At 41.3% G+C, this 25078-nt stretch overlaps 1 long non-coding RNA gene across 1 annotated transcript in view; it reads left to right on the forward strand.

The window, feature by feature from the left end:
• Positions 1-24357, forward strand: part of LOC142070738 (uncharacterized) — a 33164-nt gene extending 8807 nt beyond the window's left edge. Inside the window, exons 2-3 of the long non-coding RNA XR_012666689.1 lie at positions 23286-23385; positions 23812-24357. This is a non-coding gene — a long non-coding RNA (uncharacterized LOC142070738). The remainder of the gene's footprint in view (positions 1-23285; positions 23386-23811) is intronic.
• Positions 24358-25078: the final 721 nt, after the last annotated feature.

A 25078-nucleotide genomic window follows, 5' to 3' on the forward strand; every position in this document is an offset into this window, starting at 1 on the left:
CCTGACGGAAATGTTTTAGTTGGTGTTGGGCCTGTTTTGAGCAGGGGGTTGGACTAGATGACCTCCTGAGGTCTCTTCCAACCCTAATCTATGATTCTATGGAGGCTCAGAAACCAAAAGGCAAAGAAAAAGAATCCAAAATTTGTTTTCTTAAATTCATGATTTTAAAGCCAATCTTATGCTTTTTTTGTTGCTTGACTCATGACTTTTGAATGCTTTAGTGTTGGCAATACCATAAATCAATGTGTTAGTGTGCTCTTAGGGGACACTGTGCAAGGCACTGGATACTGGACATAAGTTTGTAAGGAGAAATTTTGCCCTGGTGGATGATAAATGAGATGATTAAATAGATCATATATATCTCTGATTGCTCTGATACTATATGCTGCTTTAGGTTCTGTCTTTTGTATGCAACCCTGACAAATGGTGGTTAATAAAATTCCACTTTAATTAATCCTGGTACCCGGTCTGTAATAAAAGTTTGACACATAAGAGTGATAGTTAGAAACTGGTGTTTATATCCTGGCCCAGTCACATGAAAATGGATCAGGGTAACAGAGTTGTACCTGTGTCACATGAAGACAGCCCATATCCAGTGATTTCAGTGGCTATTGTTACATCTTCCCTTTTTATTTTAAATCAAATGTAAAAAAATATATATATTAACTGAGACTTGATGTTTCATATGATATGGTGATGTGAGTGTTCTGATGTTCTAACAATGCTAGGTATGGATCCCTTAACTCTTCCTGGACTATTTTGATTAAGATTTTTGCTATTTGCATGGACTTTTCTGTTTTCATTTATGATGCTTCATAGTAAAGGCTGTGGACTGTGTGCCGGCACTGAAACATCGAAGAGAACTGACAATGCGAGCTACTCATTAATTGTGGGCAGGAGTGAAAGTAACTTACAGGACTTACCGGTACGCAGGGCGGCTGGGTTCCTGGGTAAGGTGAGGCGGGGGGGCAGCTCTAGGTCCCTGGAAGGGGCGGGGCCTCAGGCAGAAGGGGCGGAGCTGGGCCAGACTCCCCAAGCCAGCCCTTCATCACTGCCCAGTCCCCACCACTTTGGGCTCCAGTGGTGATTTAAAGGGCCTGGGACTCTGGCCACTGCCAGGGTAGCAACGCCTGGGAGCCCTGGGCTCCGGCGGCGATTTAAACAGCCCAGGGCTCCGGTGGCAATTGAAAGGGCTTGTGGCTCCTGGCTGCCCCTGGGAGCCCCGGACCCTTTTAAATTGCCAGGCCCTGGGGCAGCTGCCCCTTTTGCCCCCCCCATCAGCGGCCCTGCCAGGCCCTGCTGTGGCAGCGCTTTAACATCGGCTGTGTACCGGCCCATACCAGCGGCCACTTTCTTACCAGTATGCCATACCAGCCCGTTCCAGCTTACTTTCACCCCTGATTGTGGGCCATTATCTGTGAATAACTCATCTGTAAATCGCATGGTGAGCAAACTGCAATTTTACACTGCTGTCATATTGTTACTTGATGTGTAATTGATCAATTAAAGAAATTAGTAGTCCACTCAGAGCAGTTAATATTTCCTCCTTAATTCAAACAGATCTGCACCAGACTTGGACCATAATCATACTATAAATCACCTTGGACGATCGGTCCATCAGCCCTCACAGAGACCACTAATCACAACACATCATTTGTGTTGTTCTAGCCAGGTCCGCTGACCAGGCTGTCAGCGGCACCGGACACACTATCAGCATAGCGCACCACAGCCCAGAACCCCTGAGCAATCCGCCAGCCTCAGCCTCCCAAGTAGCTAGGATAACAGGCACGTACCACCACACCTGCATGCTATAAATATTTTAGGAATTTCTTTCAGTAACATGACAACAGTTTTCTCCACAGACAATGTAAGTGAAAAGATATTCCCCACACTGCTTACTTGGAAAAGCTTTATTTTAACATAGGAAGACCATTTGTGGGAGATACATAAGTGCAGGAATGAATTATCCAGAGAAAATTCATAATAGATTTCTAATGGTTCTATATGGTTATTGGGAATCCAATTTTATTTTAATTTAGCTATTCTCTAATCTTAGTTTAACATTTTGTTATGGTGGTAAAACGCTAATCCTAACCCAATGCAACACAATGTGATAAAAATAATAAATAAATATTGTACTTTTAGCTCAGATGACTAACAAAATGAAGCCAGTAGATTATAACATTGAATGAATTCTTAAAAATCTATGGTACATTTAAACAAACAAATGCTTGCTGTCACACATGTAAAGATGATTCCTTTGTGTCCCACCAGGAAGAGGATGAATTACTCTTAATCACATCCTGAGATAGTCACAAATTCTATCAAAGGAAATTCATTCAGACCAGGTGCACCTCTGTCCCCATAAACCTATGATGGTAGATGATAGATGCTAAATATGAATTAGCTGTACTGGATCAAAGACCAGCTGCAATGATGAGGAGAGAAAGGCCACATTTATCCATCTTAAAGCAGATGGCATCACAAAATGGTGCTAGATCACTAAGTAAAAGGGAGACTATGTGTAATTACAAAGACCACACAGGTGTCCAAATTGTACAAAATGATTAAGGCTATGTGAAAAAAAATCTTATTTTATAATGGAAGTTTGCAAACCATTGCACAGCTCTATTATTTAAAACTTTAAAAAAATCATGAAAAGGTTTCTGAATCACACTTTCATATTGTCTCGTTATAATACATTTTGACGAAAATCAATGTTTGCAACATAAATCAGCAACTTTAAGGATTTCGCTAACAAACTCACCTTTTAGTGGAAACTGGTCACTTGTCACACAAAATGGTTCTGTTTTCCAATAAAACCCATCACATTTTTGCAGGGTTATTTTTTTCTACCTTGTGAAACTGGAGACTAGTTTCTAAAATTTCAAAAGAAAAGCAAAAGCATGTTGAAGTTTTCTAATTTCATTATGAATATTTTACACAGCTAAATGATTCCATTCTTGCAAGTTCAAGGGCAGCTGATGATAATATATCATGGTTTACAAATGTGTACTCTCTAAAAGAGAAAACCAAAGTTCTCTTGGACTTTATTCTTTTGCATATCATTTATTTCCCCCAAGAATATCTGCTCATTTTGTGTAAAAACCAACACTCCTTCCTGAAGTATTTAAAGCTTCAGATTAATTATTCAAAACTATAAGCATCAAGAGCCAGCCTTTGAGCTTTATGAAGCCTGTGGACACAGGTCTCAGTATTTGAGGGAACAGGGAACGTAAAGGAGAATCTCAGTTGTTAGGGTTTAAGAGAACAGACAGCTTGGCCTCACTTCAGCCAACAAAGGCTGAGGAGGACTTAAAGATCCCCCAAATTCTCAGGCTGACTGTGCACAGAAGTTTATATACAAACGTTACCAACTCCTGTCTCCTGGATTAAATGACAGAAACATTGTTTTGCAGGCTCTCCCAATAATGTTGCTTTGTTAATTAATAATAAAAATACTAAATTCTTCAAATTTAGCATAATCTAACTGCACTACAAAAACATACACCCTGACCATCTTCCATAGCTGATCAATACAGAAAGTCAGTCTACCATTTCTTCTGAGTCTCCGATTCCCATTTGATTCAATACAGTTAGCTGATGTAGACTTTGGAAGATTAGTTTGTTGGGTACATTGTAAGCCCTTTGGGGATGGGGACCATCTTTTATTTGTGTTGGTACAGTACCAAGTACTATGGGGTCCATGTCTGGGGCTCCTAGGTGCTACCACAATAATAAAAGAATAATAATTCCCAAAAAGGATATCAGAATAATCTGCTGGCTACGTGATGGCAGGCATGATGGTGTTTCAATTGATACTGTACTTTTTGAACCATTTGAAATCTCCACTGGTATCATGCAGGATTTGTTTGGCCTTTTAGAGCTATATTGAACAAGGACACAATGGATCTAAAAAGAATAGATAATGCATTTCCACACTTATGCAAAACAGTGTAACCTCAATAGGCTGTAAAGTCACTGAAGGTTCTGTTTGTGAATTTTTCTGTGATTATGGCTACTGTCATAAATATAAAGGGAAGGGTAACCACCTTTCTGTATACAGTGATATAAAATCCCTCCTGGCCAGAGGTAACATCCTGTTACCTGCAAAGGGTTTAGTAGCTCAGCTAACCTAGCTGGCACCTGACCCAAAGGACCAATAAGGGAACAAGATACTTTCAAATCTTGGGGAGCGGGGGAAGGCTTTTGTTGTGCTCTTTGTTTACGTGGGTGGCTCTCTCTTGGGACTGAGAGAGGCCAGACAGAAATCCATCTTCTCCAACCCATCCTAATCCAAGTCTCCAACATTACAACCAGTATAGGTAAACCAGGCAAGGCGGATTAGTTTATCTTTTGTTTTATGTGAATTTTCCCTGTGTTAAGAGGGAGGTTTATTCCTGTATTCTGTAACTTTAAGGTTTTGCCCAGAGGCAGATCCTCTGTGTTTTGAATCTGAATACCCTGTAAAGTATTTTCCAAGTATTTTCCATATTTTACAGAGGTGATTCTTGTACCTTTTCTTTAATTAAAATTCTTCTTTTGAGAACCTGATTGATGTTTTCATTGTTCTTAAGATCCAAGGGTTTGGGTCTGTGTTCACCTGTACAAATTGGTGAGGATTGTCATCAAGCCTTCCCCAGGAAAGGGGGTGTAGGGGCTTGGGGGGATATTTTGGGGAAAGACGTCTCCAAGTGGTCTCTTTCCTTGTTCTTTGTTTAAAATGCTTGGTGGTGGCAGCATACATTTCAAAAACAAGGCAAAGTTTGTACCTTGGGGAAGTTTTTAACCTAAGCTGGTAAGAATAAGCTTAGGGGCTCTTTCATGCAGGTCCCCACATCTGTACCCTAGAGTTCAGAGTGGGGAAGGAACCCTGACAGCTACCCTGTGAAGAAACTCTGCTACTGGCCTGCAACTAATAAAAGATTTCAGAGTAGCAGTTGTGTTAGTCTCTAAAGGTGCCACAAGTACTCCTTCTTCTTTTTGCAGATACAGACTAACAAATTTATTTGAGCATAAGCTTTCGTGAGCTACAGCTCACTTCATCAGATGCATGCAGTGGAAAATACAATAGGGGGATTTTATATACACAGAGAACATGAAACAATGGGTGTTACCATACACACTGTAACGAGAGTTATCAGGTAAGGTGGGCTATTACCAGCAGGAAAGAAAAAAAACCTTTTGTAGTGATAATCAAGGTGGGCCATTTCCAGCAGTTGACAAGAATGTGTGAGGAACAATAGGGGGGAAAATGTTTCCCCATGTTTATTTCTCCCCCCTTTTCTTTTTAATAAAAGATTGTTTCTTTCCAGCTCCCAAGAATGATGATCTAACTATCAAACAATCAAAGACAGATTCCTCATATCCAACAGGAGTATTTTGCACTCCTTAAAAATGGTGACTGATAACACAAGACTAAATAAAGCAACCCATTTCATCTACCAAATTAGTATCCCCTTCTTGACACAGAAAATAAAGCTTCGAAGGCCAGCTCTGCTTCTGGGTGAGCCAATAAATAAATAAAACCATCTTTTCTTATGGTGAGCTATGCAAGCAATATCTTGACCAAACATGGCATTGTTTTGTGAACTGAGATCAGGGTTTATGCTCCAGTTCAGATTATATTCCTGATGTTTGTGTAAGAAATATACCATGCTAACAATTCTTAGAATCCTAGAGTTTAAGGCCACAAGGGACCACCAAATAACATGAGATCTTAAGTTTCATAGTATTCACTTGTTTGCTTTAAAAAAGATGAGAGATCTCTTTCCTTCACCTCTTCAGTCATGTCTCAACAAATATTAAGGCACTAGCCATTATCTTAAAAGGTGGACGTCCTGTCAAAATATACTTGCATAATTCTATTGCTATGCAATACATTCGTGACCTAAAACTATTGGGAAAAAATTACCTTGCGTTAATTTTCTTTCTTAACCTAGTTAGTGTGGTATAGTTGAATTGTCAGGTTTTTTCCATCAGCAATGGAAATAATCTATACTCAGCTCAACTGATATACTGATCTTTTTTAAAAGCAACAGTGCCAGAGCTTAAATAAACATAATTACAAAGTATATTCTTGTCTGCAGCCCCAAATCATTTCCCCAGCTTGCTGGGACATTAGATTTATTTGTGAGCACGCTGCTATTAAACATTGGCCATGTAATATGATGTTCACAGGTGTTCCCTAGATTCTTCCCATCTAAAGATGCAATTTTGCTCCAAGTGAAGTCAGCAGCAAAACCTCCATTGATTCCAGTGGGAGCTTGCTCAGCCACTAAGACAGAATGGATGTAACTTAGAGCAGCCTGGAGGCTGTTCTAAATTATGCTGATGGTCAGCATCCCTTCTGGATAGCCCCAGTTTGAGGAATGGCAACAGTTACTCCCCTTCTCCTCCGCTATACTGAGCCATGACTGAGAAACTAGCCTTATATTTTTGATATGTTTGAAAAACTGAATCAAAATAAATAGCTTATCCTATATCAGTTACTTCAAACTCTGGCCTGACGTGTCTGCTATACAAGCCATCCTTACGGCCTACAAAATGCAAAATCAAATACATAAAAATTATGACCCTAGTTAATTACCTGGTAATTATTCTGTAAAGCACTATGGTATAATGCTTGGACTTCTAATTCTAAAATGGCCACTTTGACTATCAACAAATAAGAATTGCTAGAGTAGTAATTTCTGACCATAATTCCTGATCATTGCCTTTGGATATAAAAAGTAATTCAGCAAAATGGTGTATGTAGTTTTTACTTTTTTATACTTTGCCAACACTTGTATAGCTCATCATGCCAAGAAAGTCTCATTTGATTGAATTGAGCTGCATAGTTAAGACAACACACCCCATTCCGTTGTCATTGAAAAAAAACTGTCATTTTGTAGGGTAACAGTAATCAAGAGTTATTCAAGTGTTTACTAGATGGCTAAGCAATGGGACTTACTAATAGCTCTTCTTTTAAAAAGGGTTATCAGTCAACTTTACTTTCATGTTTTGTGTCTTTTATCTAAGGAGCACTTTTTAGGCCTCGTATTCGTGAAAAACATAGTGAGGTCCCATGCAGATTTCAGATTGCTAATCAACTCACATAATTTATCAATGAATGACAGCCTATCACATCTGCTTAATGTATGGCATTCTTAAAATAAGCAGGGCTGCAATATTAACACAAAAGGGCTATTTCATTGCCAACAAAAGACTGTTGTACACAAGTTTTTAACAATGTGTTACTGATTCCCAAATGGTGTGTTAGTGATCATAAAACTAGTCTATATAGTCATTCCAGTGAATGCTTAAAGCACAGCACTCTAACTGGGGATGGAATTTGTTGAGTATTATTTAGCAGTTCATCTTTGAAAGGACAGAAAATTCAGCACTGTGATTCAAAATAAATATAAACTGAAACTCAGTGGGTCAGTCCCTTGCACAAAGATGAAGGACTGAATCAGGTACTAAAGACTTCCAGGAACTGAAAGAGAAAGTTCTTAGATCTTGGTCACGATGAACTAACATGCAGATATATGTCAAATAAAATAGGGACATATTTAGATCTCCTCCTTTTTACCCTAAAGCCATCATGTTTGTTGCTTTTTAAAAATTAAGTTTTAACAACATTTATACACACTATGAAGTGTTGCTACCAAGTATAACATTTTTTTAAAAAGTCAGTATTATCTGTGTTTGAACCATTCGCCAGACATTCATGTTGCATACAGAGTACAATTTTCAAAACAAAATAGGATACCCGCATCCTGCATTTGAATGTTTTTCTTACTAAATAATATGACTCCGTGACTCCCTAGATATGTATTGCTATGTATTGAGAAGCACAGGCAACATCATAAATGCCAAAGTAATAACTAGTTGCAAAGGCATAAATTGAATGTTTTAAGGGTATAGAGAGATTTCTTGCCACATGCAGTTCCACCAGATTGGCAGCATAAAGTTGTCCTAAATTTTTGAGACTTAAATTAAGATCATGCTCCCCATGTATCCCATTGATAAGAGACTCAGCAGCTGCTACCTGTCAGATTCTTAAGCAGCTGAAATTTCCAGAACAACTTCTATATATATACTGTAGTCACCTCTCTCTTGGCAACACGGTGTTAAGAACATCACATTTTAAACATGTTCTCACAATATAATTTCAAATGTATACGATATTTTGAGGAAAAAACAGTCCATTTAACAAATCCTTAATACATAAATAGCTCAGATGATTTCACTGAGACTGCAATGGGATTACTCACATGAATAAGGATTGTTCATGTGAATAAGGCTTGCATGACCAGGCCTTAGTGAAGTGTTTAAAATTCATTCTTGTATGAGGACATGATGAAAACATGCTGTCCTGACCATTGGCAGATGGATGATGAAGATGCCTATGGACCATATTCTACCCTTTTGACAACAGTAGGAGACACAAAAGGCTGTGTAAACAAGAAGCAAGTTGATAGTCTAATATTGAAAGTGCAGTGCTATGAATCAGGGCATCTTGGTTTTATTCCCAGCTTTGCAGCTGATTTTGTTTGTGAGCTTGGGTGAATCACCTAATTTCTCTGTTCCTGAGTTTCTCCGTCTGTAAAATGGGGATAATGATGACATCACCCTTTCAGTGGTGTTCTGAGGCTGTATTCATTAACATTTATAAAGCACTGTCAAACTCTTGGACAGAAGATGCTAAGAAGGGACAAAGTATCATTATTTAGAGTATCCAAGGCCAGAAAACTTTTAATGAACCATTCAACACAAATGTAATATTTACACCATCTATCCAGGAACATATGTAATGTATTGGTACTAAGCATAAGTATTACTATACCTCACGTTGAGCTGAAGATGGAATAGCTTGTCTGGTTAGGAAGATACTGTAAACCAACTAGCCCACTACAACTCTGCTATGCTCAGCACCTGCCCTTCATAATTTAAGCTCTTCTCCAGTTTTAGAGTTAGCTAATAAAAAGTAGTACAGAAGATTGGAAAACTGTGGAAATTAATAGAAATACAAAACAGAAAAATATTAATCCAATATTAGAATTATCTTCAAAGTTTGACTCTGGTTATTATTGGCCTTAAATATACATTTGCAAGTTATATAAAGAACAAACATGAATTTTCCAAACTCTAATTGTTGTAACTTATCCATGCATTCCAGCACAAATTTTCAGCGTGCTCCAGAAATGTTTGTTCACTTGCTACAAACCATGTCACAAATCTTCAGTGCAGCAGCTAATATTTTACAATTGATCAAATAAACTGGGATATGTACTCTAAATATGTGACTTAATGAAAACAACTTAAAGATTTATGCTCCATTTAATGTACTTTAGCTAAAGTCTCATGGGATTGCCAAAGGAGATAAAAACTGCAGCATGGGTTAATGCTTAGTTATCTTTTGGTTAAGTTATATAGCTTAGTAATCAAAGAACATGAAAGAAAAACCTTTGATAAAAATTAGCATATTTTTAAATTCCACAAAAGGCAGTTGCCTTTATATACACTACAATGTAAACTTTCATACTTACAAACAAGAGCTCATGGCTAAACTTCATTTGCAATTTATAGACAAGAAAGAGTGTTCTTAGTTGTTTGGCATCCTATAAAAAGTCCAAATCAGTTTTGTGAGCAAGACGAAGAATGTGAAACGATAAGAAGCACTGATATGATTACATAGTTCTCTCTCCTTCTAGTTTTATAAGAAAACAGCAAAAACAAATGAGATTCTATAATATAGAAAATGACACAATAAATAAGAGAAAAACAAATGAAATACTGGGGACATATTTATGAATCTGTCCACTAAACCCAAAATCTGGCACGTTGCAGACAACCCAGTAAGACATTTGTTTGGTCAGGCCTTTGAATGACCCTTACTAGTGCATTGAATTATTATATGACTTTGTGGGTGGTTATTTTTATTGATGCAAAAATAGCCAAGTGCTATGAGGATGCCATTACATATTTGCAAATGAAAATACACACCTAGGCTATTATCATTATTATGTCTGAAATCAATGTATCAACTAGATCTAGCCTAACATCCAAGACAGACGGTAATCTCAGAGTCCCACCACTGTCTTTTTACATTCAGTCTTCATTGTCTGGCTATGCTGGAAGACAGACAGGATACACAGGATGTGGTTTAATTAGTCTGCAGCTTTATTCCAAAATGTCTGGGCATGCTTGGCAGATAGAATTTGTACAGTGCAGGTAATTCCATAATCATTTACAGATACTCAGGGGGCTGGTGGCAACCCTCCCTTTTCCCCATCCTAGTGCTTAGCCAACCTGTTGCTGGGACCTCACCCCACACCCCCGCTTGAATGAGGGTTAATGGGGGCTATAAATTGGAGGCTTGACTCCCTGCTGTACCAATCATAGGAGCTCTGATATCCACTCCATTTCCACTCCTTTAAAGGATACCTCCTTTAAATCCTTTTCCAATCCATTTTCTCTCCATATGCATTTCCTATGAAGCACCTGCACTGGACATCTGCCCCAAACATACATAATGAGTTGCAACATCAAAGCCTAATCCCCCTTTTGTTTCCCCCCCACGCACACACACTTAGCTCCCAACCCGCTGTGGGGAGGAGAAAAAATACCCACCTCACCTTCGCCAATTTGGTGGTAAGGGGAAATATCTTTCCAGGCTTCCGCCGAGATAGGAGCAACTAGCATAATGCCCAGGGCAGATCATGACAAAACCTGGTATTTAAACTACTTCTATGACTGGGAGGGTGAGTGCTACTCAGCTTGGTCCAGGTGAAAACGAGGGCTTTCACTGCACAGATGTGGGCATAAATAATTCCCTTCTTGTCTGGTCACCTGGCTGGGGGCGGGGAGAGGAGATAGGTCAGCATCCCCAAACTGACCTGGTATGGAGCTGCCACCACTTAATGGGTAACTCTAGCTCTCTAGCCCTTAATAGGGCAACTCTTCTTCTCCAACAAGCCAGACAAAGGGCCCCACTGCTTAATATGGGGTGAGGTCATTGTTTCAGATTCAGAGCTACCAAGTTCACATGTCATTGAGCAGAATGATTGAAAGAGTTCTTTAGGATGATCTGGTGTGTATGTCTCTTGGTGGAGTACCAGAGAACAGAGCAAATAATAACAGAGATTTTACTTGTCTCAAAGACCATTGAATGAGATGTCACTATGCAGGAAACAAGTGGGTACAAATGAAGATAGAGGGACAGACGTTAATTCTATATAGGCCTACAGACAGGTTTTGGTTTCCTCTCTTTCTGAAGTGTTACTATGATGTACAGGAAGAGCAGACCCCGCTGATGGAGGCCTCTATAGATAGATACTGGTAGTCTTGGAAGGATTAGATTTTTATCAGTAAATGTCGGTAAATGTCAATTTCACTGTGCACACACAAACTGACAAAAGATATTTCCATCAATACTAGAAATTTACAAGTATACAAAGAAAGAAAAAACTTTGAAAGAAAGAAAATGCTTGAGAACTTAAAGTTTGATATAAGGATATTTACTCTGTATATTTTGACAGGTGATATTGACAATTTTTGTTTTAATGGTAACAAAACTTTAACTTTTTGAATTTCAACATCTACTGTCATTAAATTACTATCTGACATCCCCTCCACAACTTCCTGCAACTGTGAAAATTTATATAAATAACAAATATTGATATGTCAAAATTATAAAAAATAAAAATTGAGTTTTGCCAAGCCTAGATACTGGCGATAGAAAGGGACTCAAGATCAGAAAAAGAAGGGAAGTCTTAGTTTATTTATTTCCCATCACCTTGCCCGCCTATCCACCCACCCCATCCCTTATCTTTTTCTGAACCTGGATTCCTAGCCTGTTAAGAGTATATTATTCCATAGGTACATGGTGTCTAACCTCTCTTGGTATAGCTAGTTTGAGAGATCCTACAGTAACAACCTTCTAAAGATTTGTATGATTGCAGACCATAAAGATATTTTTAGTTCACATTTATTCTGAAACAAGATTCTGATCTTTGTGGTTCTAACGGAGTGGACTTTTGTGAGGGTGAAAGAAGAACATCTTTGTGGCTGTCCAGAGAGACTGGGAGAGCATGCTGAGGGGCTGGTATCTGTAACAGTAGTCCTCCCTCTTGATGGCTAAATGTCAGCAGGGATCGGTGTTCTTGAAGTTAATCCAATCACAATGATGGCATAAAGACATGCATTTATACCTCTATTGACTTTTCACGTTCACTGGGTAATTGTTGTAACATTTTCTTAAAGGCCAAGACTTTTTGATAAATATATCTCATTACATGGAATTTGATATGTAGTCACCCCATGAACCTCAGTGTAATTCAATGGGTGTATTTACCATATGTTAATCCTAGCATAACAAGACTTTAACCTATTTCACTTAATTACAGGCATATCATCAGATACATTGTAAAAAGGGGTTTTTTCTCTTATGTTTCCAAAAAGCCCTTTAACTTTCTTAACCCTTTTGTGATTTACCTATCAGAAATTCCAACTTTCCCTGCCTCTGTCCAAGGTGAGGGCTGTCATAAATATAAAGGGAAGGGTAAACCCCTTTGAAATCCCTCCTGGCCAGGGGAAAGCTCCTCTCACCTGTAAAGGGTTAAGAAGCTAAAGGTAACCTCGCTGGCACCTGACCAAAATGACCAATGAGGAGACAAGATACTTTCAAAAGCTGGGAGGAGGGAGAGAAACAAAGGGTCTGTGTGTCTGTCTATATGCTGGTCTTTGTCGGGGATAGACCAGGAATGGAGTCTTAGAACTTTTAGTAAATAATCTAGCTAGGTATGTGTTAGATTATGATTTCTTTAAATGGCTGAGAAAAGAATTGTGCTGAATAGAATAACTATTTCTGTCTGTGTATCTTTTTTGTAACTTAAGGTTTTGCCTAGAGGGGTTCTCTATGTTTTTGAATCTAATTACCCTGTAAGATATCTACCATCCTGATTTTACAGGGGGGATTTCTTTATTTCTATTTACTTCTATTTTTATTAGAAGTCTTCTTGTAAGAAACTGAATGCTTTTTCATTGTTCTCAGATCCAAGGGTTTGGGTCTGTGGTCACCTATGCAAATTGGTGAGGCTTTTTATCCAACATTTCCCAGGAAAGGGGGGGTGCAAGTGTTGGGAGGATTGTTCATTGTTCTTAAGATCCAAGGGTCTGGGTCTGTAGTCACCTAGGCAAATTGGTGAGGCTTTTTACCAAAGCTTGTCCAGGAAGTGGGGTGCAAGGTTTTGGGAAGTATTTTGGGGGGAAAGACGTGTCCAAACAGCTCTTCCCCAGTAACCAGTATTAGTTTGGTGGTGGTAGTGGCCAATCCAAGGACGACAGGTGGAATATTTTGTACCTTGGGGAAGTTTTGACCTAAGCTGGTAAAGATAAGCTTAGGAGGTTTTTCATGCAGGTCCCCACATCTGTACCCTAGAGTTCAGAGTGGGGGAGGAACCTTGACAAGGGCAAAGCCCAGGATGCATGCTACTGCTATTTGTGCAAGTGGTGTGGAGATAGTTACTGAGGGACAAGCTTTTTCATTTGTTTGTGCTAGCTTCAGGGTGCTATTTCATTTGATGGGTTTTGTGGCACTCTCTCCACTTGTATTTGTATCATGCTCAAGCTTTGACAGCCAAGGCTCTTTTGAACCAGGACCTAAGTCAAATGGCCCCTTTAAAATTTAGGCAGGTTTAAGGTATTATTTGTAAGATGTATTTTAATAAAACTGAGTAATAGAACCCTGTAAAAGCTGTGTCCCTGACACAAAATGGTCATTCATATTGCAGAAATCAACAATACATTAAAAATTATACTTTCTGATCTGGGTACCTGTAAACTGTAGTTTACAAACCACAGAGAATGATAGCCACAAAAATGTATAAACAGATCCTTAGTTCATAAAAATCAATATAACTTCATTTAATTCAAGGGGTCTATGTGGATTTATGCCACCTGAAGATCCAGCCATCTTCTCTCACTTAGGACTTTAGCTGAGACAAGTTCTCATGCTTCATGTCTGTGCCAAAGGCCGACTAGTTTTAAAGACAAAGTTGTTGATTTCTGTAAAACAATACATAATGTATAAAGAAAAAGGAGTACTTGTGGCACCTTAGAGACTAACAAATTTGAGCATAAGCATGTAGCTCATGAAATCTTATACTCAAATAAGATCCGTTAGTCTAAGGTGCCATAAGTACTCCTTTTCTTTTTGCGGATACAGACTAACACGGCTGCTACTCTGAAACCTGACAATGTCTAGTGCTTCCACGAGACCAAAAAGGATATTAAAGGAACATACTGTATATCCCAATAAACTAAGTCTTAATTATACACAATGTAGGTATATTATCTCTTTCAAATAACATACCTTACATTTTGAGTTTCCTAGATTTTCTAGACATAGAAAAATGACCATGAAGGAACACCTCTGATTTGCTATTCTTCTAAGTGTAATGCACAAATTAACCTGGGAATTATGGCTAGTACCATGCTTCCTAGAGAAGGATGGCTGTTTAAATCATTACCTAGTGAGTGGATAAAATGAACATAGGATGCTACTGACTAGAGTGGACATTGCCTTTATCCACCTCATTCCAGTGAATTAGGGGACCATAAAATTCTACGATTTTACAGCCGATAAGAATCACCACATAAACGGTGACTGGTATCATAGCCTTTGATCAATGGCATGAATTCACTACACTAGACTAACTTGACTGTACTTCGGAGGTTAAAATGAAAGTGAAAGTATACAACAAAATACAAAGAAAGCCAAAGTGACAATGTAGAATATGATCCAAGTATTGCTTTGTTCTAGACATGTATCATCACATAAAACTTGTACATGAAAACCAGTAAGAGCCTATTGTTCCTATGAGGAGCTCAGGGAAGGGATTGTGACTCAGGAATAACCCAGCCCTTGTGTGTGCAGGGATCTCAATGTTGTATTACCGACCCCAAGCATTCAAAAACCATAAAATTAGCTCAAAATGAGATTTTTAAAATAAATTTTGGGTTCTTTCTTTGCCTTCTGGTTTGAGCCTGCAGCATGCTCTCAGTTCACACTTTCAGGCTTTTCTCCACAATTATTAGAGCTAGAAATTGCCTTTTCTCAAAGAAAACAAAGCAAAAATTGCTGAGTTCCTCACCAAATGACATGCCTTTGAGAGTCAGAGTTTTCAGAAAAGCACCAAAACATTCTGATACAATAGTCAAAGTTGGCACCACTGGGGGATCATAGAATTTCAAAGGGACTACAAGTGTCATCTAGTCTAAACCCCTGCCAAGATGCAGGATTTGTTGCAGCTAAGCCATCTGTCTTGGATGGTTATCCAGCCTCCTTTTGAAAATCTTCAGTGAAGAAGGTTCCACAATCTCCCTAGGCAGTCTGTTCCATTGTCCTACTGTTCTTAGTTAGAAAGTTTTTTTCTGAGATTTAATCTAAATCTGCAATGCTGCAGTTTGAATTTATTGCCTCTTGTCTTGTTGTCTGTGGAAAAACGAACAACTTTTCTCCATCTTTTTTATGACAACCTTTCAAGTATCTGAAGGCCACTATCATATCCCCCCTTAATCTCCTCTTTTCCAAACTAAAGATACCCAGTTCCTTCAGCCTTTTCCATCCCACTCTTGATAGTCTTTGTTGCTTGCCTCTGGATCCTTTGCAGTTTCTCTACAGCCTTTCTATACATTGGTGACCAAAACTGGACAGTATTCCAGCTGAGGCCTAACCAGCTCAGAGTAGAGCAGTACTATCACCTCCCATGACTTGCATGCTATTCCTCTGTTAATGCAACTTAAAACTTAGCTTTTTTTGCAACAGCATCGCATTGCTGGCCCATGTAGAGGCTGTGATCCACCACAACTTTCAGATCCTTAGCATGCTGCTGCCAAGCCACTTTCCCTGCATTCTGTATTTGTGCCTGTGGTTTGTCTTCCTTAAGTGTAGCACATTTGTCTTCGTTGAATTTCATTATGTTGTCTATAGCCCAATTCTCCAATTTATCAAGATCCCTCTGAATTTTAGCTTTATCCTCCAAAGTATTGGCACCCTCCTTCCCTAGCTTTGTGTCAGCTGCAGACTTGATCAATACACTCTTTTCCCTACATCCAGATCATTAATACAGAAGTTAAACACCAGACCCAGAACAGATCTCTGTGAAGCCCTTCTTGAGACCTCCCTCCAATCCAACATCCTCCTAGTAATAGTTGATTCACCATTTTCCCTAGGTGTGGTTGGACTGCTTCATGGTCTACAGCAGAATGAAGCCTATTCTCTGCTTCCACCCTGCCTCTCCCTGGTGCCTTTTGGGTGCATTCCGGAAGCGGTCCCTGTACTCTTCAGATTAGCACTCACAGAAAGCCCTGTCCCTCTTCATTTCCCACAGAAGCTGGTAAGTAACCAGCAGAATTCTTCATGAGGACAATGAGTTTTAAATACACATTGAATACACACAAAAATGAATTTTGAATTCATAAGCATAATAACCACTGCAAACCTGTGTAAGTTTTATCCTTATAAAGTCAAAAAAGAAATACACAAAGTGGCTTATTTGTCCAAACAAAACAAACCAGTGCATCTTGAAATTTGAATACTCCTAATAAACTGCACATAAACAAACTACAGACCAAGAGGGAAATCCTTGCACTATTAGAGTCAACAGCAAAGCTCCAATTGATTTAGATGGGGCCAGGATTTCACCCCAAGATTTTCAAAATTAGCTTTATTAAAGAGAGGGATTGCTGACCTCCTTTGTAAAGTGTTTTGAGAGTGGCAGATGAAAGCCACTATGTAAGAGCTAGGTATTAAGAAAAAATGTGATTAAGTCTGTTCATAGGGAGGAAAGAATAATAATTCTGACATCACAATCCCTGCATTATATTTTGAGACCAAATTGATAAGAAAGAGGAGGCTGGACTGCTAAAAACTTAACCCAAAAATATTTAAAAGGAAAATAAGGTAAATAAGTTACTCCCTTCATGGTTTATCAGTAGTATATACAAACACAAAGTGTATATATATATATATATATATAAAAAATGGTGTGTGTATAAAGGATCTTTCCTTATCTCCCCAGCCTCTTCCTCACGAACAGAATGGTTGCAGCCTTCCTTGGCACGACTTAACTTCCACTTTTTTGTTAGGACACTAAATTAGCAACATTAAACTAGCCTTTAATTTAGGATTCCATTTCAGACAAAGTGAAAGTTAAAAGCCAGCAGGTTACAACTGGAGCATTACAGAAAGTGGGGTCTACACTGATTCAGTAGGTGGAAGCTATTAACATGTCTGCAACACTTAGCTTTATACACAACCACCCGGCTTTTAACTTCAGCCTTGGTCACTAAGGTCAGGGAGCAGAGCTGACTAATAGTGTCACTTCTCTACCATCTTACATTGTCCATCCCCACAGCTGCATGATGGACAGGAGTTGGAGCAATAGTATAGCAACCAGCAGTGGGTAGAGAAGAGCTAATTGAGTCTTTATTAAATGTTGCATGATAGGGAAAATGAGTGTCATACCTCCACAGCTATAAAGCTACTGAAAAGAAAGCCACTTAGCTGTTCATGAAACACAGTTAACACAATAATGAATGGGACAAGGTGCCTTATTGTCAAACAGGTGGTGGACTTTCATTTTGCATGAAGGAACCTGAGAGCACAAATTGCTCTAACCAAGTGTAAAGAAACTCATAAACATAGTTCCCAGCCCATTATTTCATGTTTAAAATAAAACACAATATGTGATGAGATCTTACAGAAACTGAATCTTCAGAAGTTTCAGCTCAAATGCATGCTCAAGACTGCAATATGCAGTAGGGCATTAAAATAGAGGTATAAGCCAGTGAAGCCTGAAGCATTCATTCAATCACATCATTTTCTAATATAAAATAACAGCAGTTTTTTAGAAGTTATTTTAAACCCCCTCAAATGTAATTAAATTTATACGTGTCATTCAAAGGAGAAAGGAATCACACCAGAGAGTATTTCTCAGGGCCAACCCACTGATCTACTGGCAGAGAAACAAGAAGAGGATCCAGATTCAAGCCTAGAGCCTGCTCCTGGAATTGCAGTGTATCAGGCTGTTGTGGCAATGGTATGTTAGAGAGAGCCCTGTAGCCAGTTAAAGGAACAGGATGAAATAAGCTATAGAGAGATTCCAGCCTTCCCTGTGTAAGGGGACTCTTGTCCCCTTACTAAAACTCAGTGGGGGTATTTTGGTTGGCTAGCTCCCAGTACCAAAAGAAAGGGGAAGGGTCGATAGGAAATCAGGACCCCGAGACTAACAGTCCCCAAAACAATGGGGAGAGGCCAATGCTCCAGGTCAGCCTGATTGACAGGGCGGGCAGGCTAATCAGGGAGTCAGGAGGGGGTCCTGTCTTCTGTATGAGCTGGAATTGCCTGGGTCAGAAAAAGTGGGGCCAAGCTAAGGAAAAAGCAGGGACCCAAGCTGAGCTGGGGAGCAGAGCTGTGACAGATCCAGAGTGGCCAGAAAAGGAGCCCAGGAAGCAGGTCAGTGCTGGGAGCAGAGTCACAAAAGTAGCCTAGAGAGCAGACCTGTCCTGGGAGGAGAGCTGCAGCAACGAGAGCCAGAGGTGCCAGAAAAGCAGCCTAGGGAGCTGGAGGCAGAGTGGTGGAGCTGGAACAGTCCGGAGCAGAGTGTGGTGAGCAGCTAGGGAGAGCAAGGGGGATCCTGGGCAGCGGGCCTACCACAGAGATGCCCTCAGCCAAGAGGCCTGGCAGGCCAGACTTGGAGGGGGATCATAACTGCAACGGAACAGGGGTGACACTGGGAAGAAGCATCCTGCCACCTAAAGCCTGAGGGCGTGTGACCACTGCCAGAGCAGGTGTCTGACCCATAGCATCCCTGCAGCTCAGACAGGGCCTGAGAAGGGGGCCTCGGACTTGTGAGGAACAGACTGAACTGCCCTTACATTCTGGAGATGCTGGTTGTGATGTCCCTGTGCCACAGAGCAGGGTGATGTGTTTTCTTTTAACCGTTCCCATTTTTTCCTTATTTTTTTAAAATTGATAATCTTTAAGGTGCCACCAGACTCCTTACAGTTTATTAAAAGGCAAACAGATTTATTTGGGCATAAGCTTTCGTGGGTTAAAAACCACTTCTTCAGCTGCATGGAGTGAAAATTACAGATGCAGGCATTACATACTGCATAGCATTATATACTGCATGTAATGCCTGCATCTGTAATTTTCACTCCATGCAGCTGAAGAAGTGGTTTTTAACCCACGAAAGCTTATGCCCAAATAAATCTGTTAGTCTTTAAGGTGCCACCAGACTCCTTATTGTTTTTGTGGATACAGACTAACACGGCTACCCCTTAATATTTAATAAACTGTATTTGCTTTGAGCTGTATGTAATGATCAGTGGGTCAGGGAAGCATCTAGTGCAGAGAGAGAACACCCCAGAGTGGGGACACCCTAGCTCCTGCCCTGAGTGACCACAACAAGGTTGGGGGTCAAGCCCCCCAGGAATCCTGCACCCAATCTTGTTGGGGTTATGAGGACTCTGCCACACAGGAGACTGGAAGTGGAGCCCTTGAGGTCAGGCAGGCCTCTGGGTAAAGGAAGTGGGAGCGAGGACCCAGATCCTTTCGCTAGCACACTTCACTGGGGTAGTGTCCAAGCCAGGAAAGTTCCCCACACTAGCGGGACCATTCCCCTGCTTGCATTGTAGTGACTCTCTCCATTCAAGTGGAACAAAGCAGGATGGGAGAGAGAATTAAGGACTCAGTTCTGCAAGATACTGAAAGCACTGTATGAGGTTCTCAGTGCTCTCAATTCCCATTATCTTTCGAAGAGCCCAGCACCATAAGAGACAATTCTGTGAATGGGGATCTTCTATGATCCCATTTTGGAACACAGATACCACAGATTAAACAGCTGATAGTTGAAGCTGGACAAATTCAGACTAGTAATAAGGCATACATTTTTTATAGAGTGTAATTAACCATTAGAACAACTTACCAAGAGTGGTGACGGATTATCCATCACTGACAATTTTAAAATCAAAATTGGATTTTTTTCTAAAAGATATGTGCTAGGAATTATTTTGGGGAAGTTCTATGGCTGTGTTATACAGGAGGTCAGATTGGAGGATCACAATGGTCCCATCTGACCTTGGAATCTATGAAAAAAAGAACAAAACTATTATTTGCAACTTCGAGACATTTTGCAATCTCTGTAAAACGGATCAGATTAAACAATCATTCCAAGCGTGTAATTGTTTCACCAAGCTCAGTAGTTAATTTTCCAATTTAAGTATTTTGGGCCACATTCTAGCCCCAGTCTGCACTACTCAATAAGTTATTCTTAACAGACAGCCAAAGATTCTCTAGTCACGTGGGAAAACCTAGCTGATTTCCACCATCACTTCCCAGCCCCTAAGTATAGGTGGTATATTGAGGCATACCAATAGCAGGTCAGCGAGAGCAGGCATGACTGGCGTGTGTTTGCACCTGAGTGATGTCTTGCCTGTGTAACAGCCCCTAAGGGACGGATACAAACAAGGACAGTTTACAGCAGTCCTTGAGGCTACTCTAAATTTTGCTGAAGCCAATGCAGGCCCCAGCCCCTGGACTTGGAAGAGTGCAAAAGGGGCTTAAAGCCACCTCCTCAGTTGCATTGAGCTCTGATGAAGCTGAGGATCTAGTACTTTCTATGTAAGCCTTAGTGTAGTGGGGCAGCTGCCCCACTCCAGCAGAGCAGGGGTTAAAACAGTCCTTGGAGAGGGCTGTGGCTGGGACCCAATTAGAAAAGGGATTAAGAGCAGCTGAGGGAGGCTGGCTGGGTAGCTGGCCCCAGGTGTAGCTAGCTCAATCAGCACACAGCTGGCCCCGATAAAAGGGATGTGAGCCAGGAGATATGGAGTCTCTCTAGCTTTGGAGTGAGAAGGGCCTAGCTGCCTGGGAGTACAAGCAGAGCAGTGCTGGGGAAGGGCAGACTGAGTTAGGGAGCTCTGGCTTGGTGAGTCCCCAGGCTGAGGCCTTGCTGAAGGCCAAAGGAGACAGCTGGCCCAAGAAAGGCAGAAGGTCCACCCCCCTTGCCAGTGATAAGTGGCCATTACAGACTGCAGTTTACCCCAGTGAGAGGGGGCTAGATGACTGGCAGTAGCCACTGAGGCAAGGTGGGTATAGAAGGTTGGGGGTTCCCCTGGGAGGGGACACCCAGAGTTTGGGGGTACTGCTGTGGGCAGAACCCCAAGGTAAAGTGCACTGAGGTCTGGGAGGGACACCAGCCAGCAGGAGGCGCTCTGAGCACTGGAATTGAGCTAATTCCTGGATGACCAGCAGGAGGTGCTGCGCTGGTGAGTCCATGTTGTGCTTCACTTAGAAAAACAAATAGTTGTGTATTAACAGATATATATCCAATTTTTGCATTAAATATTCATCCACAGTATTAAAATAAAGTTAAATAAATTTAAAAGATTCCATAATATTCCATATATAGGGAGACACCTTACTTTTTCCAAATCAACAGAATCTGAATATTTGTGTTCTCAATTACCAGAGTATTGAAGCACCTCACAATCTTTAAAATATTTATCCTCACAACACCAAGTGAGTTAGGAGGTACTATTATCCCTGTATGATAGGGAAAGAACTAAGGCCCAGGGAGCCTAAGTGACTTGCCCAAGAAGACCCTGAAAGGTTGTGACAGAGCAGAGAAATGAACCCAGGTTACAGGCTGCCATATTAATCAATGGACTCCACTGCATCTCTAATGTAACATTAGAGTGTCCTGAACCCCCCCCCCCCCCCCACATGGGAATACCTCTCTGCCCATGGTGCCACCTTGCTCTTCCCAGCAGCTCACCACTCTCAGTTCCAGTATTACTTGTGGTATGAGCAGCCTTCTGTTAACTCAGTTCTGGTCCTGTGGCTTCCTGCTGTAGCTCAGCCCTGGCTCACCATCTGAGCAACTGGTCACTGCTGCTCTGGCTCTGTGCTGCTGCTCTGCCTCCAGCTCCAGGCTGCCTCTGAGCTGCTTTTCTGCCCCTTCTGGTTCTGGCCTGCTTCTCTTTCCCCAGCTCAGCTCTGCCTGCAGCCCTCTCCTTGGCTCTGCTCTTGTCCCTGGTAGCCCCAGCTCACACAGAGGACAGGTCCGCTGTGCTCTTGACTCCCTCATTGGTCTACCTGCTCTGTCAATCCAGGTGACTTGGAGAACTGGCTTCTTGCCATTGGCTATAGGGGACTGGCCATCTCAGGATCTTCAGTCCTTCCTCTTTCTCCTGGTGTTGTGAGAGTGCCAACCCAAAACTATATATTGTGACAAAGCTCTGTCCTTGCCTCCATGGGTCCCATGTTTCCTGGCAGATTTCGCTAGCCTCAGAGGCTCATTGTGACCCTCCACATAACTCTTCTTTCTCTCAAGCCAAGGGTCACAGTCTACTGAGCCATTTTCATCATAAGCCAGTGAGGGAGGTGAGGAGAAGTTATCCTTCCTTGCACAGTCTCTGTTGTCTCCCAGCCTCAGTGATTAATCAGGGGGCAAAGGTGGGGCAGAGCCCAGGCCCACCCTCTACTCCAGGCTCCAGCCCAGGGACCCTAATAGTATCAACTATGGTAGCTGACCTTTTAGAAACAGGACATGTACAATTCCCTGGGCTACTTCCCCTACAGCAGCCCTCAATTCCGCAAGCTCCACTTCACCCTTACCTCAGGGCCTCCTTCCTTGTGCCTGATATGGTGTGTACTGCTCAGTCTCTCCAACAGCACAACTTCCTTCCACAGCTCCTGACACACACACCCACCTGACTAACTGGGAGGCTTTTAACTAGTTTCAGCCAGCCCCTGATTGGCTTCAGGTATCCCAATCAACCTAGCCTTCTCCCTGCCTTCTGAAAAGTTCTTAATTGGCCCCAGGTGTCTTAATTAACCTGGAGCAGCTGCCATTTCACTTATCCTGGTCTATTGGGATTTGTTTAGCTTGGAGCTCATATATCTATCTCCCACTACTTTTCTATAGCCATCTGGCCTTGCCCCGTCACTATATATATATATATATATATATATGTATATATATATATATATCCCCACTGAGTTTCAGTAAGGAGCCAACAGCCCTCTTTAATTCAGAAAACTAAGAACTGTGGGGGGTGATTAAGGCAAGTTGCTGAAGTTGTAAACACCTCCAGAGAGGTCATAGCCCTAGTGATAGCTTGCATATACTGGTTCAAGATGGGTTTTCCAGAGACTGGGAAACAAAGAAAGGGATTTTGGTATAAAAGTGTGAGCTTGAACTGACTCATGATCTTCCTTGTTATTCAACCAGCTGACAGACCTTGAGTTCTAAGGGGACTCCAAGCTTTACTGAAGGGTTGGAAAGATTGACACCCACCAGATCCCTGTGCTGGAGTTGGGGGTGATATCTGGTAAGCTTTTTGTAAGCACGTAGGAAACTGTAGTGTTTTTATGTGTGTTCTCTGTGATGCTTTTGCCTCAAGAATAACCTTACTGCTGACAGAGCTGCATGGTCACTTGTAATGGCTGGGAATACACTGTTCATAGCCCTCAGAGAGAAAGTACCTCACACAGACTGCTCGTTACGCAGACTGGCTTGCTGGGAATATCACAGTGTAAGGCAGAGGGCTGTGCAGCCTTAAAACTCCCCAGTTAGAAGGGACAAGAGTCCATACCATGAGACAAGGAATGACAGGAGTTCTGAGAGCTGACTGGGCACTCCTAGCGTGGACTACAGTGGGGGTGAGACAGTGATATCTTACCAGTGGTGTATTGCAAAGTACACAGTGATTACTGTGAAACATACAAACAGGAATGTGTTGCTTTTGTCTCCCCAGACATGACTGTGGAAGACCCAGCCCACACTGTAGCAGAGCATCTGCGACGCTTAAGAAAGTGGCCAAGATGCACTAAGGCAGACGTGTTTCGTGAGGTGATTCTGCACTCCCAAGCAGAGAAAGATGATAAAAATAAATAGAGAGAAAAGTGGAAAAGGAGAGAACTGAGACCGAAAAGAGAACAATGCTTTCCATAAGGAAACCACGGAGAGGCTAATCAACATTTTGGAGCGTCAAACAGATATGTTGCTTTCTCTCTTTACACTGCAGAGTGACCTGATTCGTGCCTGCCCCCCATTGCAGCAAATCAGAATTCTTTCCATGCGCTCCCCAAACTCCCACTGCATTATTATGGGCTCGCTGCACATTTTTCCACTCTCCCACACTGCACCCCCCCCCCCCCCCGACAGCTTGTCAAACGACAGCTGGAGTTATACACAGCTATGAGATGTACCGGTCCCCTACCCTCCACCTTATTCACCACCATTACTGAGGGTGGCTATATGTGCATCTGGTGTTTTCTCTTTTTATTAAATAAGAGCACAAATTTTTCAAAAAGAAGCAAGCTTTATTTGTGCGTTCACATTTCTTTACATGTCATCACAGCTATGAGTCAACTAGCACTTCATCTTCACTGAAGTTACAGACAGAACCGCCATGTAGCACAGCACGTGCTGTTAACCTTTTCTTTCCCAAGCACAGCAGCAAATTTTAATGATTTTCATTTTCAAACTTTTCCCTCAAGGCTTCCTGGATTATTACTGCCCCTCTTATAGCCCTGGTATCTGGCTGCTGAAACTCAGCAGCCAGGCGTTCGGCCTCCATGCTTCACCTATGAGTAAAACTTTCGCCCTCCCCCTCACACATGTTATGTAAAGTACAGCACACCACAATAACCAGGGGAATATTTTCCTCATTCATTTCCAGTCTGCTGCACAAACATCTCCAGTGTGCTTTCAAATGGCCAAATGCACATTCGATAGCCATTCTGCACCTACTCAGCCTGTTGTTGAAATGTTCCTTATTGACATCTAGGTTTCCAGTGTATGGCTTCATGATCCATGGCATTAATGGTTAAGCTGGGTCTCCCAGGATCACAATGGGCATTTCCACTTCCCTGACAGTGATCCGCTGGTCCGCATCTATTAACCAACATTAATATCAGTAAAATGCCCATGGTGATCCACTAGCGCCTGCAAAACCATGAAGAAGTACCCCTTATGATTTATGTACTTGTTGACAAGGTGGGCCGGGGCAGCAATAGGGA

Source organism: Caretta caretta, chromosome 2 (assembly GCF_965140235.1).
Source record: "Caretta caretta isolate rCarCar2 chromosome 2, rCarCar1.hap1, whole genome shotgun sequence".
NCBI classification, from domain to species: Eukaryota; Metazoa; Chordata; order Testudines; family Cheloniidae; genus Caretta; species Caretta caretta.